Source organism: Symphalangus syndactylus, chromosome 24 (genome assembly GCF_028878055.3).
Source record: "Symphalangus syndactylus isolate Jambi chromosome 24, NHGRI_mSymSyn1-v2.1_pri, whole genome shotgun sequence".
Classification (NCBI taxonomy): domain Eukaryota; kingdom Metazoa; phylum Chordata; class Mammalia; order Primates; family Hylobatidae; genus Symphalangus; species Symphalangus syndactylus.
The window spans coordinates 29,010,506-29,027,721 of record NC_072446.2 but is presented as its reverse complement, the minus strand read 5'-3'; the positions used below and the strand labels follow the sequence as shown (position 1 = coordinate 29,027,721).

The 17,216-nt window shown below is 47.9% G+C and overlaps 1 protein-coding gene across 1 annotated transcript in view; it reads left to right on the top strand.

The window, feature by feature from the left end:
• Window positions 1–14,100: 14,100 nt before the first annotated feature.
• The window catches only part of L3MBTL1 (L3MBTL histone methyl-lysine binding protein 1), a 41,229-nt gene continuing 38,113 nt past the window's right edge, over window positions 14,101–17,216 (top strand). The window contains exon 1 of the mRNA XM_063634194.1: window positions 14,101–14,502. The gene's annotated coding sequence lies outside the window, so the exon portion shown is untranslated. The remainder of the gene's footprint in view (window positions 14,503–17,216) is intronic.

The following is a 17,216-nucleotide window of genomic DNA, read 5'->3' as shown; positions in this document are numbered from 1 at the left end:
CCATTTTGGACTTCTGATTTCCAGAACTATGACATAATAAACATATGTTAGGTGTTTTGGCCGGACGTGGTGACTCACGCCTGTAATCCCAGCACTTTGGGAGGCCAAGGCGGGCGGATCACAGGGTCAGGAGATCGAGACCATCCTGGATAACACGGTGAAACCCCGTCTCTACTAAAAATACAAAAAATTAGCCAGGCGTGGTGGTGTGCGCCTGTAGTCCCAGCTACTCAGGAGGCTGAGTCAGGAGAATGGCATGAACCTGGGAGGCGGAGGTTGCCGTGAGCCGAGATCTTGCCACTGCACTCCAGCCTGGGTGACAGAGCAAGACTCCATCTCAAAAAAAAAAAAAAAAATGTATGTTAGGTGTTTTAAGCCACTAACTTTGTGGTAACTTGTTACAGCAGCAATGGAAAACTAATAAAGCTCGATTTTTTTCATTGGGTTCATCAGCATCATTGTAAGACATGAATTCTAAGGGTGTGTTGAGAGCAAGGTTCAGATATTTAGCAGAGTCGGAGAAAAGGAAATAATTGAGGCTCTGGTCCCCGCTGACACAAATTTTCCTATTGGAGATAGACCTATTTTTTCACAAACATAAGTGCAACAGTAAATTTCCAAAGCCCAGTAGAAAATTTGTCAGTCTCTGATGTTCTGGATAACATACAGCCATACCCACACTGTAAAGTTACTAATCTCCCTCCCCATCCCTTGCCATACCGTGCTCTTTCAAAGGAAGTCACTGTGTGCAATCCACACTTGAGGAGTGGTGCTATGGTTTGAGTGTCCCCTTCCAAACTCATGTTGAAATTTCATTACCAATGTAATTAAGAGGCAGGACCTTCAAGAGGTGATTAGGTCGGGAGGACTATGCCCTCATAGTGGATTAATGCTGTTATCTCAGGAGTGGGTTAGTTATCCTAAGAGTGGGTTCCTGATAAAAAGGATGAAGCTGACCATCAGCTGAGTAAGATATAGTTCCAGCTACTTGGGAGGCTGGAGCAGGAGGGTTGCTTGAGCCTAGGAGTTCAAAACCGTAGTGTGCTACGATTCTTGTGAACAGTGATTGTACTCCAGACTGGGTAACATAGTGAGACCCTATCTTTTATTTTTGAGAAAGAGTCTTGCTCTGTCACTCTGTCCTCAGGCTAGAGTGCAGTGGCGTGATCTCAGCTCACTGCAACTTTTGCTTCCCAGGTTCAAGTGATTCTCCTGCTTCAGCCTCCCAGGGATTACAGGTGCCTGCCACCATGCCTGGCTAATTTTTTTGTATTTTCAGTAGAGACGGAGGTTTCACCATTTTGACCAGGCTGGTCTTGAACTCATGACCTCAGATGATCCACCCACTTCAGCCTCCCAAAGTGCTGGGATTACAGGTGTGGGCTACCGTGCCCAGCCACAAGACCCTATGTTTAAAAAAAAGAAAAAAAAGTTGAGTTCAGCCAAATTTCCTCTCTTTATCCATGTTCGCTTGCCCTTCTGCCATGTTGTGATGCAGCACAAAGGCCTTCGCTAGATGCTGGTGCCATGCTCTTGGACTTCCCAGCCTCCAGAACCATAAGCCAAATAAACTTCTATTGCTTATAAATTGTCCAGTCTGTGGTATTCTGTTATGCACCAGAAAACAGACTAAGACAGGTGGGGAATTATGCTTCCTTTCCTTTAGGGTGGATTATCTAATCCCTTTGCATTGGAATCCCTCTGCATGGGAGATTTGTCTCATCTCCCCTGTTTATTAGTTTATTCAATCTTTTTATATCAATATGGACTCCTGGGTATTTATTTTATTCTTTAGCTTATAATTCAATATTACTTTATTTTGTTGTGCAAATTATTCCAGTGTCAGCCATTTGGAGCACTTGTTGTTTCCTTTGCCCCTTTGATTAATGCCCATCATTGTGTTTTGTTTTGTTTTTCTTTTCATTTCTGGCACTATGAGATGAATCCTGTATATTTTTCATCTCAAACATTGTATTTTTTATATCTAGAAGTTTAATTTTGGTCTTTTTTTTATTTTATTTCATTTTATTTTTTTGAGACGGAGTCTCGCTCTGTCGCCCAGGCTGGAGTGCAGTGGCACAATCTCGGCTCACTGCAAGCTCCGCCTCCCGGGTTCATGCCATTCTCCTGCCTCAGCCTCTCCGAGTAGCTGGGACTACAGGCACCCGCCACCACACCTGGCTAATTTTTTGTATTTTTAGTAGAGACGGGGTTTCACTGTGGTCTCGATCTCCTGACCTCGTGATCCGCCCGCCTCGGCCTCCCAAAGTGCTGGGATTACAAGCGTGACCCACCGCGCCCGGCCTAATTTGGGTCTTTTAAAAATTATCTTCTTTTTTTTTTTTTCCCAAGTTGGAGTCCTACTCTGTCGCCCAAGCTGGAGTGCAGTGGCACAATCTCAGCACAAACTCTGACTCCCGGGTTCAAGCAATTCTCCTGCCTCAGCCTCCCAAGCAGCTGGGATTACAGGTGCCCGACACCATGCCTGGCTAATTTTTTTGTATTTTTAGTAGAGACAGGGTTTTGCCATGTTGGCCAGGCTGGTCTCAAACTTATGATCTCTGGTGATCCGCCCACCTCGGCCTCCCGAAGTGCTGGAATTACAGGCGTGATCCACCATGCCCAGCCTCCTCTTCTGGCTGGGCATAGTGGCTCACACCTGTAGTCCCAGCACTTCGGGAGGCCGAGGCGGGTGGAGCATGAGGTCAGGAGATCGAGACCATACTGGCCAACACAGTGAAACCCCGTCTCTACTAAAAATACAAAAAATTAGCTGGGTGTGGTGGCGGACGCCTGTAGTTTCAGCTACTTTGGAGGCTGAGGCAGGAGAATGGCGTGAACCCGGGAGGTGGAGCTTACAGTGAGCCGAGATCTCACCACTGCACTCCAGCCTGGGCAACAGAGCGAGACTTGGTCTCAAAAAAAAAAAAAAATTATCTTCTACTTCACTACTTAACATGTTCATTTATTCCTCTAGCTTCTTGAGCATATGGAATATAGTTATAATAACTGTTTTTAAAACCTTTTCTACTAATTCTTTCATCTCCTGCTTACAGGTCATATTTTCCTGCTTCTTTGGAAGCCTGGTAATTTTTTTTTTTCACAGGGTCTCACTATGTTGCCCAGGCTGGCTTTAAACTCCTGGGCTTGAGTGATCTTTTCACCTCAGCCTCCTGACTAGCTAGGACTATAGACATGCACCACCTCACCTGGCTTATGCCTGGTTATTATTATTATTTGCATCAGATTCTTGCCTAGGCTGGAGTGTAGTGTCACAATTATGGCTCACGATTATGGCAGCCTCCACCTCCTGGGCTCAAGTGATCCTCCCACCTCAGTCTCTTGAGTATCTGGGACTATAGGCACACACCACCATGCCTGGCTAATTTTTGTAATATTTTGTAGAGACGGGGTTTTATCATGTTGCCCAGCCTGGTCTTGAACTTCTGGGCTCAAGTGATCTGCCCCTTGGGCCTCCCAAAGTGTTCGTATTATAGGTGTGAGCCACCACCCCTGGCCAAATGTTTTTATTTTTTGTGGAGACGGGGTCTTGCCGTGTTGCCAGGGCTGGCCTCAAACTCTTGGGCTCAAGCAATCCTTCTGCCTTGCCCTCCCAAAATGCTGGGATTACAGACATAAGCCACTGTGCCCAGCATTCCTGGCGATTTTTAAGTGGATGCCAGACATAATTTTTACCTTGTTGGATGCTGGATATCTTTGTATTTCCAAATATTCTTAAGCTTTTTACCTGGGATGTGATTAACATAATTGGAACTAGTTTAACTCTCTTTGGTCTTATTTTAAAATTTTGTCTTTTTAAATGTTTAAACTGAGACCAGAGTGATGTTTTGTGTAGGCTTAATTTTTCCCCACTAGTAAGCTCTCAGAACTCTCCCTGACTGCTCATGAATTACGAGGTTTTCCACTTCGGTGGTGGAAGCTATAGGAATTGTTGTCTTTAACCCTTTCAGTCTGTTCTTTCCTCAGGCTCAGGTATTTATGTCACACATGTGCTGATTAGTACTTAACTGAATACTCAAGGCCAGGGCTGTCTACAGTTCTCCAGCATCTTCTCTTACATCGCTTTCCTTTCTGATACTCTTTCCTGTTGACTCTAGCTGTCTTGCCCTCACTGGACTTCCAGCTCCATCTCCTCAATTCAGTGAGCCTGCTAGGCTCCACCTGGATTGCCCCAGCTGTGAATATTTATCTAGCAATCATGGAGATCGCCTTGATTATTTTTCATCTTTCAAGAATTTCTATTCTACCAGCCTAGGCAACATAAAATAAATCGTAAAAATAGCAGGGCGTGGGCCAGGTGCAGCGGCTCACATTTGTAATCCCAGCATTTTGGGAGGCTGAGGCGGGTGGATCATGAGGTCAGGAGTTCAAGAACAGCCTGGCCAACATGGTGAAACCCCGTCTCTACTCAAAGTACAAAAATTAGCTGGGCATGGTGGCAGGCACCTGTAATCCCAGCTACTTGGGAGGCTGAGGCAGAGAATTGCTTGAACCCAGGAGGCAGAGGTTGCAGTAAGCCAAGATCGTACCACTGCACTTCAGCTTGGGTGACAGAGCAAGACTCCATTTCAAAAACAACAACATCAACAACAACAACAACAACAACAAAATAGCTGGGTGTGGTGGCAAATGCCTGTAGTCCCAGCTACTTGGGAGGCTGAGATGGGAGGATCACTTGAGCCCAAGAGGTCAATGCTGCAGTGAGCTATGATCATGCTACTGGACTTTAGCCTGGGTAACAAAGTGAGACTGTCTCTGATATGGTTTGGCTGTGCCCCCACCCAAAATCTCATCTTAAATTGTAATCCCCATTATCCCCACAATCCCCATGTGTCAAGGGAGAGGGGGAGGTAATTGAATCATGGGGGTGGTTTCCTCCATGCTGTTCTCGTGATAGTGAGTAAATTTTCATGAGATCTGATGGTTTTTTTTTTTTGAGACAGTGTCTCACTCTGTCACCCAGGCTGGAGTGCAGTGGTGTGATCTCGGCTCACTACAAGTTCCGCCTCCTGGGTTCACACCATTCTCCTTCCTCAGCCTCCCGAGTAGCTGGGACTACAGGCACCTGCCACTTTGCCCGGCTAATTTTTTTGTATTTTTAGTAGAGACAGCGTTTCACCGTGCTAGCCAGAATGGTCTCCAGCTCCTGACCTCGTGATCCACCCGTCTGGGCCTCCCAAAGGGCTGGGATTACAGGCATAAGCCACTGCCCCTGGCCTGATCTGATGGTTTTATAACAGGCTCTTACCCCTTTACTGGGCACTTCTCCTTCCTGACACCTTGTGAAGAAGGTGCCTTTCTTCCTTCCCCTTTGCCTTCCACTATGATTGTAAGTTTCCTGAGGCTTCCCCAGCCATACTGAACTATGAATCAATTAAGCCTCTTTCCTTTATAAATTACCCAGTCTTGCCAGGTGCGGTGGCTCACACCTGTAATCCCAACACTTTGGGAGGCCAAGGCGGGTGGATCACTAGGTCAAGAGTTTAAGACCAGCCTAGCCAACATGGTGAAACCCCGTCTCTACTAAGAATACAAAAATTAGCCAGGCGTGGTGGTGTGTGCCTGTAATCCCAGCTACTCGGGAAGCTGAGTCAGGAGAATTGCTTGAAACCGGGAGGCAGAGGTTGCACTGAGCTGAGATCGTGCCACTGCACTCCAGCCTAGGTGACAGAGCAAGAGTCCATCTCAGAAAACAAAAAATAAATAAATAAATTACCCAGTCTTGGGTTTGTCTTCATAGCAGTGTGAAAATGGACTAATACAGTCTCTAAATACAAAAGAAAGAAGAATATGTCTTCTGTCGCCTGGTGGCCAGTGTCTTGAGAAACATTTGCTGTATGATTTCCCTTGTCTTGGTTGTTTCAGTAGAAAAAGTAAATCTAGTCCCTGTTATTCCGACCTGGCCAGAAGCTGAAGCTCTTGGCCCCCACAGTGTTTTTTTTTTCAGATGGAGTCTCACTCTGTTGCCCAGGCTGGAGTGCAATGGCACTATCTCAGCTCACTGTAACTTCTGCCTCCTGGGTTCAAGCGATTCTCCTGCGTCAGCCTCCCGAGTAGCTGTGATTACAGGTGCCTGCCACCACACCCAGCTGATTTTTGTAGTTTTGGTAGAGACGGGGTCTCACCATGTTAGTCAGGCTGGTCTCAAACTCCTGACCTCGTGATCCGCCCTCCTAGTCCTCCCAAAATGCTGGGATTACAGGTGTGAGCCACCGCACCCAGCCAACCCCCACAGTTTTTTTAAATGAGTGGCTACTTTTACATATACTAGTCACTTTAATCAGTTTATCTCTGTATATGGTAAAACTATTAAGGTGACTATTAATTCTAGGCACTTTGTAAGAGGTCCCTCCACCACTACCTTTCATCTTGTTTTCCATAGCAGCTGCATCTTACATTCCCACCAAAAGCACACAAGGGTTCCAGTTTCTCCAAATCCTCATGTAATTCCCATTCCTTTTAAAATAGTTTTAACATATTTGCTTTGTTTTTTGCTCTTGTTCTTGAGAGACAAGGTCTTGCTATGTTGTCCAGTCTGGTCTTGAACTCCTGGCCTCAAGTGATTCTCCTGCCTTGGCCTCCAAAAGTGCTAGGATTACAGGCAAGAGCCACTGCACCCAGCCCACATTTATTTTACAATCTCTTTATAAATTATGCTATTGTCTCAAGTTATTGTGGGTGCTAATTTTCCTGTTTATTAGGTCTGCTGATGGTTAAATATGGTAGATAGTTTCCTTGACTACTTCATGTTTTTCTATTGTGAGCATTCCATTTGGCTTGGGTTGTAACGATGTCTCTACAGAGAAGTTGTGCATGGATATTACTTGCCCAGGACCAATTTTTGCACTGCTTTCTTAGCTGAAGCTATCAATACCAGGAGGGCAGCACAAGTCCCTACAAATCTAATCTACAAATAGGGTTCCCAAATCCATTCACAGTGTAGGCTTACAGTTTTGATTTTCCATGGTTGACTTGCCCTGATCCTCACTTCTATGCATCCCAGGCAGAGCCAAGCTTCCTTTCTATTTCTCTGGACTGTTGTACTGAGTTTTTCTAGAACTCTCTTCAATGAATATATAGTCTGGGAGGAGTATCCAGTCTTTTTTTTTCCTTAAGACAGTGCCTCACTCGGTTGCCCAGGCTGGAGTGCAGTGGGGCGAACATGGCTCATTACAGGCTTAAGCGATCCTCCTGCCTCAGCCTCCCAAGTAGCTGGGACCACAGGAATGTCACCACACCCGGCTAATATTTTTATGTTTTGTAGAGACATGGTCTCACTTTGTTGCCCAGGCTGGTCTCGAATTCCTGGGCTCAAGCAATCCTCCCATCTCAGCCTCTCAAAGTGCTGGGATTACAGGTGTGAGACACCACACCTGGCCCTCCAGTCTTTATACATGGGCTTCAGTTCCAACTCTCAGGGCCACATGGACCCAAGGTTCCATCTCCCGTCATTACATGTGTGGTAAAACCCAAATCTCTAGCAGCTGGGTCCTGTCTGTATCCAACAACCACCTCCAAGACAAGAGAGACATCAGGCCACATCGAATTGCTCTGGTTCCCTTTTTGTTTTTGACTCCTGAGGATTTCCTCTTACATGTTCAGCAATGAATTTACTCTTTTTTTTTTTTTTTTTTTTTTTTTGAGACGGAGTCTTGCCGTGTCGCCTAGGCTGGAGTGCAGTGGCAGGATCTCGGCTCACTGCAACCTCCGTCTCCCAGGTTCAAGCAATTCTCCGGCCTCAGCCTCCCGAGTAGCTGGGATTACAGGCACGTACCACCACGCCCAACTAATTTTTGTATTTTTAGTGGAGACAGGGTTTCACCATGTTGGCCAGGCTGGTCTCAAACTCCTGACCTCAAGTGATTCACCTGCCTCGGCCTCCCAAAGTGCTGGGATTACAAGTGTGAACCACCGTGCCCGGCCAGCAATGAATTTACTTTCTTTCCCGGTGTGCTTGCTTGCTTCCTTTCTTGTAATATAATAGGCAGGGTTTCCTGGTGTTTGTGTTAGAAAAGGTTCCCAGCCAGGCGCGGTGGCTCATGCCAGTAATCCTAGCACTTTGGGAGGCCAACGCAGGAGCATCCCTTGAGCTTAGGAGTTTGAGACCAGCCTGGACAACACAGGGAGACCCTGTCTCTATTTTATGTAACTATATTTAAAAGATAAAAATAAAAAAAGTTTTTAAAATGTTCCATACTAGCTCAGTCTGATGTTGGAACCAGAAGTGTTTTTATACATAAAGGGCACATCCTGATAATTTCCCTAAAAATCTGCAGACAGTCTCAATGGTGAATGAAACTCTACTGTAGGAACAGAATGGTGTGGGCTGCTTAGAAACAACAGTTTTCTTGTGTTTGTTTGTTTTACGTACAGGGTCTTGTTCTATTGCCCAGGTTAGAGTGCAGTGGTATGATCACAGCTCACTGCAGTCTTGACTTCCTGGGCTCAAGCGATCCTCCCATCCCAGTCTCCCAAGTAGCCAGGACTATAGGCACATGCCATCACACCCAACTAATTTTTAAATTTTTTGTAGAGACTGGAGGGGGTCTCTCATTGATACAGGAGCGGGGCAGGGAAGTGCTGAGTAGAGAAAGGCAGGGTCCCTGGCGAGGCCCCACCCGTGGACCTAGGTGAAGACAAGCACTCCTGTTTTTGGTTTTTTTGGTTTTTTGTTTGTTTGTTTGTTTTTATTATTATACTTTAGGTTTTAGGGTACATGTGCACAATGTGCAGGTTTGTTACATATGTATCCATGAAGCACTCCTGTTTTTGTGCCCAAATGTTGCATTTTCCAGGACCACTCTGGTCTGCACACCCCCCATCTTGTGCCTATATAAACCCCAAGACCCTGGTGGGCATACATACAAGTGGCTGGATATCGAGAGGAACACATCAGAAGAACACATGGATGCTGACAGGCCATCAACTGCAGAAGGACGCGGATGTCTAGGGAAATTCAGCTGAGGATGGTTGAAGGAGAGCCCGGCAACTCCAGGGGAAGACCAACTTCCCACTCCATTCCCCTTCTGTTTCCCCATGCATCTGCTGAGAGCAACCTCCACCATTCAATAAAACCTTGCACTCATTCTCCAAGCCTATGTGTAATCCGATTTTTCCGGTACACTAGGGCAAGAACCCAGGATACAGAAAACTCTCTGTCATTTTGATAAGGCAGAGGGTCTAATTGAGCTGATTAAAACAAGCCGTCTTCGGACGGCTAAACTGAAGAGCACTCGGACGGCTAAACTGAAGAGCACACGGTAACACACACCTACTAGGGCTTCGGGAGCTGTAAATACTCAACCCTAGATGCTGCTGTGGGGTTGGAGCCCATGCTCCCCACGACCTGCCCATCTGTATGCTCCTCCTAGGGTTTGAGCTACAGGGCACCGAAGACACGAGCCACTCCCCCGCTGTCGCACACCCTGCGAGGGGGATAAGGGAACTTTTCCTGTTTCATTACTATGTTGACCAGGCTGGTCTTGAACTCCTGGCATCAAGCAATCCTCCCACCTTGGCATAACTGCTGGGATTACAGGTGTGAGCCACTATGCCTGGCCTAAACAACAGTTTTCTCAGTGCTTTGACTCCTCAACATTTCAAAATATTTTGGGTCCATGCTTGAGCAGGGGGTTAACATGGAGAAGACAATGGGGGCTGTGAACTTGTGGAAGAGGGGGCTATCACTTGAGAGGAGGATTGGACTTGCTTACTTGCTCCTGAAGGCAGACTGGTACTGGAAGGGGAAACTGGCTTCATGAGGCAGAAATTTCTCCAAATCATATTAACGTGGAAGCAGCTCTTCACCCCAGTATTTGCTGGTCTTGATACCTGGTTTGTTTGCTTGCAAGCCAACAAGCCAGGTATCAAGACCACAAAAATACTTTTTTTTTCTGGGGTGGGGGGATTGTTTGTTTAGACAGGATTTCTCTCTGTTGCCCAGACTGGAGTGCATTGGCACACTCATAGCTCACTGCAGCCTTGAGCTCCTGGGCTCAAGTGATCCTCTCACCTCAGCCTCCCTAGTAGCTAGGGAGGACTACAGTTGTGTGCCACCACACCCAGCTAAATTTTTTTTTTTTTTTTTTTTGTAGAGACAGGATCTTGCCATGTTGCCCAGGCTGGTCTCAAACTCCTGGGCTCAAGCAGTCCTCCCACCTCAGCCTCCCAAAGTGCTAGGATTACAGGCGTCAGCCACAAAAATACTGTCGATAGGCAGAAAAATAATGTCTTAGCAACTCAATCCATGTTAATTGTTTGTTTCTAGGTCTTGCTAGCTCAAATTCCACTCGTCCGTCTTAATCACCATCTAAAAGATGCCTTTGTTTTTGAGAATCCATGTGTTTGTGTAGGTTCACCACTTTCTTTGAATCTTCTGAATACCTAAAATAAACCTTTGAAATCTAGATCAAGCACAGTCTGGGTTGAGACGAGAGAAAACTGAGCGGATGGTTGTGTATGTATCAATGTGTAGAAAGAGGCATCCATTGTTATGGCAACCAGCATCCTTAACTGATGCAATCCTGTTCCCAATAATATGAGATGTGATTAAAAATTGACATTGCAGCAAGGAAGAACACATGCAATGCGTTGGCGTGGCAACCAGAATAAGTTAAATTCCGCATAAATTTAAACCTGTTGATCACAGCAATTTGGAGAATTTGCCTACATTTCATTAGGAACCCTTTTCTCATCTGGCCTGGGAGGGAGTCAGGAGCCTGGAGGTCTGACATGTGTCCATGACTTAAGGCCAAGTAAAATCAAGGGATTAAATTAAATCATTGTTTCTGTAAAAACAAGGGATTAAATTAAATCGTTGGTGTGGGAGAGGGGGCTGGATGGTGGACTGTATCAAAAGTTGCCCTGTTTTCATCTGCATACCGTACATCATTTAGTCACTCAACAGATATTTATTAAGCACCCACTCTGTGCCCTGCTCTGCGCTAGGTACTAGGAATACAAAAACTAATGTTTCCTACCCTCTTGGAGCTTGAAACCTCTTAGCCTCTTGAATTACTCAAATCTATGTGAAGTGCCAGCTGCGGTATGTGTAAGCGAGACAGGTATCTTGTGTTACCAGAACCAATAACAAGGAGATTTGATTAATTAGAGAGATCAGGTGGAGGCGAAGAGATCAAACTGAAGCAGAGAGGAGCAGTGACTGCTAAACCACCACAGGAACCCAAACTGAAAACGACCATACGCCATCAAGTGGGTGATAGTCTTTACCAATGTCGAAATGGAGGACCTGGGGGATAGTGATGTTACCCAGCCCGTGGCAGTGGGGTCGCCCAAAAGTAGACGCGGCTAATGTAGCTCTTTATGCCCGGCAGGGCCAGGACCAAAGCCCCCGCACGAGAGTTCCTCTCTCCGGTCGCACGTGCCCTTCACCCTTCCTGAGGCCGTTTTCTGACGCTCCTGAGCTCCCCTCCAGGGGAAGGGCAGGATCGATGGGAAGGCGTTGGACAGAGCAGACACTCGGCTGGGGTGCGTCCTCGGGTGCAGCCTCGTCTTTTGTCACTAACCACTCAGCTCGGTAGCCCTCCAGGCTCTCTCTTCGAGCTCCGCGGTCCCTGCGCCCCCGCTGCGCTCTGCTAGCTGTGATGCAGGGGTTCGGGGGCAGGAAAAATCTCGACCCGCCGCGCCCGTGCGGCAAACCTGTCCCAGGTTGAGGGGGCATGAGGCGCGCACAACCAGGGCCTCGAAAGCAGGCAAGAGGGCGCGGGCGCCACAGAAGCCTGGGCCCGCGCCTGGGCCGGGCAGATGTACCCGGCGCTCGGGCCCAGCGCTCTGCGTCCTGCAGTGAGGCGGACCCGCCCCCCCGAGCGCGCAGGCGCGTGGCGCCCGGCTCGGACCACAGCTAGGCGCTGGGCGGCCACCGGCTGGCCAGGCAGGTAAGCACCCAGCGGTGCGTGGGCTCAGACCTTGCGTCCCCTGGGCGCCGCGCCACCCCGCTCCGTCCAGAGCGGCGAGGGCTCGGGTCTGCGGCCCCGGCGTCTCGCTCCTTCCGAGCGCCTCCGGCGCGGGGCGCGGGCTGGGGAGGAGGTTCGGGAAAACGCCGGGGAAAGCGGTCTGGGCGGAGCGCGCAGGGGACCGGGCGGGTGCGGGACTCCAGGCCCAGCCGACCCTGCGGCGTGGCTTTGGGCTGCGATCAGGAGGGGCGTGGAGGATGGAGGCTGCGTGTTTGGAGATATGCAATCAATTAAGAGTTTTTTATTAATGGAAAGGAGGTGTGGAGGGCGGGGTTTTGGTTTTCTTGGGAAATGAATGAGTCATTTGGCAAACTTTCCTACCATTAATTTTCGATTTTTATAATGGAATATGGAATTTTTTTTGTTTCTCTTTTTTGTTTTTTGGTGGGGTTTTTTTTGGCCATAAAGAGAAAGAATAAAAAGAATTCCGCCATTTTAGCGTTTTAAAAAGTAACCGTTCCGCGGAACTGTCGGATCAGTGACCGCCCCGCCCGCCTTTGCCTGTACGAATCCCGGGAGGCTGGTGGCGGGTCCCGATCCTGGAACCCTGCGCTCAGGGCCGCTTCTGTACCCTCCCGCGTCCAGGAAGCAGCTGCGGCGAGGGGCGGGGCCGAGGCCCCAAGTTTGTGGCCCTCAGCCTTGCTGTGTGTTGTTTTCGGGGTAGCTGTCGAAGGCTCTACTCCCCACCCAACACCTATAGTAAGGGCATTTATTGGGTGTTTTTGTACACAAGGCCTTGGAAGGCAAGGGATTGAGGAAACCTTGTCAGACATCAAGAGAAAATACCCATGGACACATTCAGCCAACAGATATTTATTGAGCATCTGCTATGTGCACGGCTCTGGGCTGGGGCTACAATGGTTGTTTTAGGTCGGGTCCCCTGGAAACAGACTCCAGTAGCAAGATTTGAGTGTAGGTTTATCGGAGTGCTCTTGCGAATATCACCAGTAGGGGAATGACGGGTTGGGCGGAAGAAGCTGAACTGCTGATGTAGTCTCAACAGAGGCCTCAGCCTGACCTAATGGAAGCTCTGGAACTGAAATGGCCCTGCAGAGGTGTTCCAAAGTAAGGCAAGGGGGTGGGGTCTTTACACCTCATAGCAACTCGTCATTGGCTGGCGGCTTCTAGGAGAGCGTTCAAGTGAGGTAGCTCCCTGGGCTCGGAGCAGTTCCAAGAGAGGCTGACGGCAGAAGGCTGAAAACTTTCTTCAGTGTCCACCAGAAACCCAGACTCTTCTGAGTCCCCTCTTACTTCATGGCAGACTCCTTCTCAGTCCCTTTTGCTAGACCCGTTTCCTGTTCCCAACCTATAAATGTGGGTGTGCTCCAAAGTTCTCACTTTTTTCTTTATACTCAGTTATGTGGTTTTCTTTTTCTTTTTTTTTCTTTCTTTCTCTCTCTCTCCTTCCTTCCTTCCTCCTCTCCCCTCCCCTCCCCTTTCTCTCTGACAGGGTCTTGCTTTGTCGCCCAGGCTCGAGTGTAGTGGTGTGATCACAGCTCACTGCAGCCTTTACCTCCCAGGCTCAAGCAACCCTCCTGCCTCGGCTTCCCCAGTAGCTGGGACCACAGGGGTGCACCACCATGTTCAGCTAATTTTTAAAATCTTTTGTTGAGGCTGAGGCCTCACTATGTTGGCCATGCTGGTCTCAAACTCCTGGGCTCAAGTGATCCTCCCACCTTGGCCTCCCAAAGTGCTAGGATTACAGGCATGAGCCACCAGGCCTTGCCCCAGTTCTGTGGTTTTAAATGCCATCTACACATGCTGGTCTTCAAATTTATGCCTCCAGCCCCAACCTCATCCATTATCTCCAGAATATAAGCTTCATGAGAGCATTTTGTCATGTTTGTGACTGTAAACCCAGAGCACAGAATGGTGGTGACACCTACTTGGTCCTCCCATGCTTGCTGGAAAAGAGGCAGCAAACCCAAACAGAAACGCAGTCTTCAAATCCAGCTTCTTCAATAGACCTGAGATGTGACAGGGTTTGACACAGAGTGAAATTCTTTCAGAAGTAACCACATTCACTCTTAACTGCCAATATTTCAAATAAAAAGATTATTTATTTATTTATTTATTGAGACAGGGTCTCATTTTGTCACTCAGGCTGGAGTGCAGTGGCGCAATCTTGGCTCACTGCAACCTCCACCTCCTGGGTTCAAGGGATTCTCCTGCCTCAGCCTCCCAAGTAGCTGGGATAACAGGCGTGTGCCCCCATGCCCAGCTACATTTTTGTATTTTTGGTAGAGATGGAGTTTCAACATGTTGCCCAGGCTGGTTTTGAACTCCTGGCCTCAACTGATTGGCCTCCCAAAGTGTTGGAATTACAGGCATGAGCCACCACACCTGGCCTGCCTGGCTAACTTTTGTACTTTTTCTAGAGATGGGGTTTCACCATGTTGCCCGGGCTGATCTCCAACTCCTGAGCTCAAAGCAATCCACCCACCTTGGCCTCCCAAAGTGCTGGGATTACAAGCGTGAGCCACCACGTCTGGCCTAACTCTATTTAAAGGTATTTAAAATAGTACAAGTACTTCAGCTGTGCAAAGCAAATTGGAATTGAAATTCAGGGAATTATGTTTTATAATTTTTTTTTTTTTTGAGGTGGAGTCTTATTCTGTTGCCCAGGCTGGAGTGCAGTGGCATGATCTTGGCTTACCGCAACCTCCACCTCCTGGGTTCAAGCAATTCTCCTGCCTTAGCCTCCCAAATAGCTGGGATTACAAGCGCCTGCCACCACACCTGGCTATTTTTTGTGTGTGTGTGTGTTTTTAGTAGCAATGGGGTTTCACCATGTTGGTCAGACTGGTCTTGAACTCCTGACCTCAGGTGATCTACCTGCCTCGGCTTCCCAAAGTGCTGGGATTAGAGGCGTGAGCCACTATGCCCAGCTAATTTTTTTTTTTCTTTAGAGACAGGGTCTTGCTCTGTCACCTAGACTGGAGTACAGTGGTGAGATCATGGCTCACTGCAGCCTTGACCTCCCGGGCTCAAGCAATCCTCCTGCCTCAGCCTCTGGAGTAGCTGGGACTACAAGCATATACTGCAACACCTGGCTTATTATTTTTTTTTTTTTTTTGAGACGGAGTCTCACTCTGTCGCCCAGGCTGGAGTGCAGTGGCGCAATCTCGGCTCACTGCAAGCTCCGCTTCCCGGGTTCACGCCATTCTCCTGCCTCAGCCTCTCCGAGTAGCTGGAACCACAGGCGCCCGCCACCACGCCCGGCTAATTTTTTTGTATTTTTAGTAGAGACAGGGTTTCACCATGGTCTCGATCTCCTGACCTCGTGATCTGCCCGCCTCGGCCTCCCAAAGTGCTGGGATTACAAGCGTGAGCCACCGCACCCGGCCTATTTTTTAAATTTTTTATAGAGACAGGGTTTCCCTGTGTTGCCTAGGCTGGTCTTGAACTCTTGGGCTCAAGCAGTCCTCCCACCTCAGCCTCCAAAGTACTGGGATTACAGGTGTGGGCCGCTGCATTGGGCCCATACAGTGTTTTTTTGTTTTTGGTTTTGGTTTTGGTTTTTGAGATGGAGTCTTGCTCTGTCTCCCAGGCTGGAGTACAGTGGGACAATCTCGGCTCACTGCAGCCTCCACTCTCCACCTCCAGGGTTCAAGCGATTCTCCTGCCTCAGCCTCCCCAGTAGCTGGGATTACAGGCACATGCCACCAAGCCGGCCCCATACACTGTTTTTTATTAACAAGTTCAAGTTACTGAAATCCAACACAAGGACTTATTAAGCACCTACTATGTGCCAGGTACTAAGTGTCGGGGATACAGCAATGAACAAGACAGTCAGCATTTATGTGGAGATGACTGATCAAACACATAAATAAATAAAGATCACTATTGATTATAACAAAGGATGATAAAGAAAGAAATATATAATAGTAATGAGACAGATAGTGGTGGGATGGGGTGAGGGGTGTGCTGCTGCTTTAAATTCCTTGGTCAGGCTGGACTCGATGGCTCACGCCTATAAACCCAGCACTTTGGGAGGCCGAGGTGGGCGGATCACCTGAGGTCAGGAGTTCCAGACCAGCCTGGCAACATGGTGAAACCCCGTCTCTACTAAAAATTCAAAAAATAGCCAGGCTATGTGGTATGTGCCTGTAATCCCACCTAGTCAGGAGGCTGAGGTAGGAGAATTGCTTGAACCTGGGAGGCAGAGGTTGCAGTCAGCCGAGATGGCACCACTGCACTCTAGCCTGGGCAACAGAGCAAGACTCCGTCTCAAAAAAAAAAGAAAGACCTCTTCTGAGGAGGTGACTATTGAGTTGAGGCCTGGAGGATGGGAAGGAGCCAGTCAAGCAGAGAGCTTGGGGAAGGGCGTTCCAGGGGGAGGGAACAGCAAGGGCAAAGGCCGTGAGTGGGAATGTTGGTCAAGCAATAGAAGGAAACCAGAGTCTGTTGAGTGGAGAGAACAGGGGAAGGGTGGTGGAGGATGAGGCCAGAGGGAAAAGCAGAGGTCAGATTTTCTAGGGCAAAGCACTTTGATTTTACTGTAAGGGCAATAGAGAGCCAATGAAGAATTTAGATAGGGAAATTCTGTGATTTGGTTTATGTTTTTAAAGCTTTTTCTTACTGGAGAGTAGACTGTAGGGGTGCAGGAAAGGAAGCAGGGAGATGGGTTAGAAGGTAATTTCAGAAGTCCAAAGAGAGCTGATGTTGGCTGGGACTAACATGGCAGCAATGGAGATGGACAGAAGTGGTTAGACCTTCAGTGTGTTTTGGAGGTAGCACTGACAGGCCAATTTTAATACGTCTAAAGCTGTGCTGTCCAATACAATAGTCACGGCTACTGTCGCTATTTATTTACTTATTTATTGTCAGAGACAGGGTCTCGCTATGTTGCCCAGGCTAGCCTCAAACCCCTGGGCTCAAGCCATCCTCCCGTGTCAGTCTCCAGAGAACTTGGGACTACAGGCATGCACCACTGTACCTACCTTCTGGTCACTATTTAAATTTAATTAAAATTAAATAAAATAAAAAATTCAGTCCCTCAGTCATAGTAGCCCATTTCAAGTGCTCAGTAGCCACATGTGGCTAGTGGCTACTGTGTTGGACAGTTTAAGTATTGAACATTCTCATTATCACAGAAAATTCTACTGGACAGTGCTGGTAAGGCAAGTAGGACAGTGGTCAGTACATTTTAGGTGCTGAGTAAATAGATATTAAATATATTCTTTGTATCTCTAGGTCTTTTTCTTTACGTCTTTACCTGTT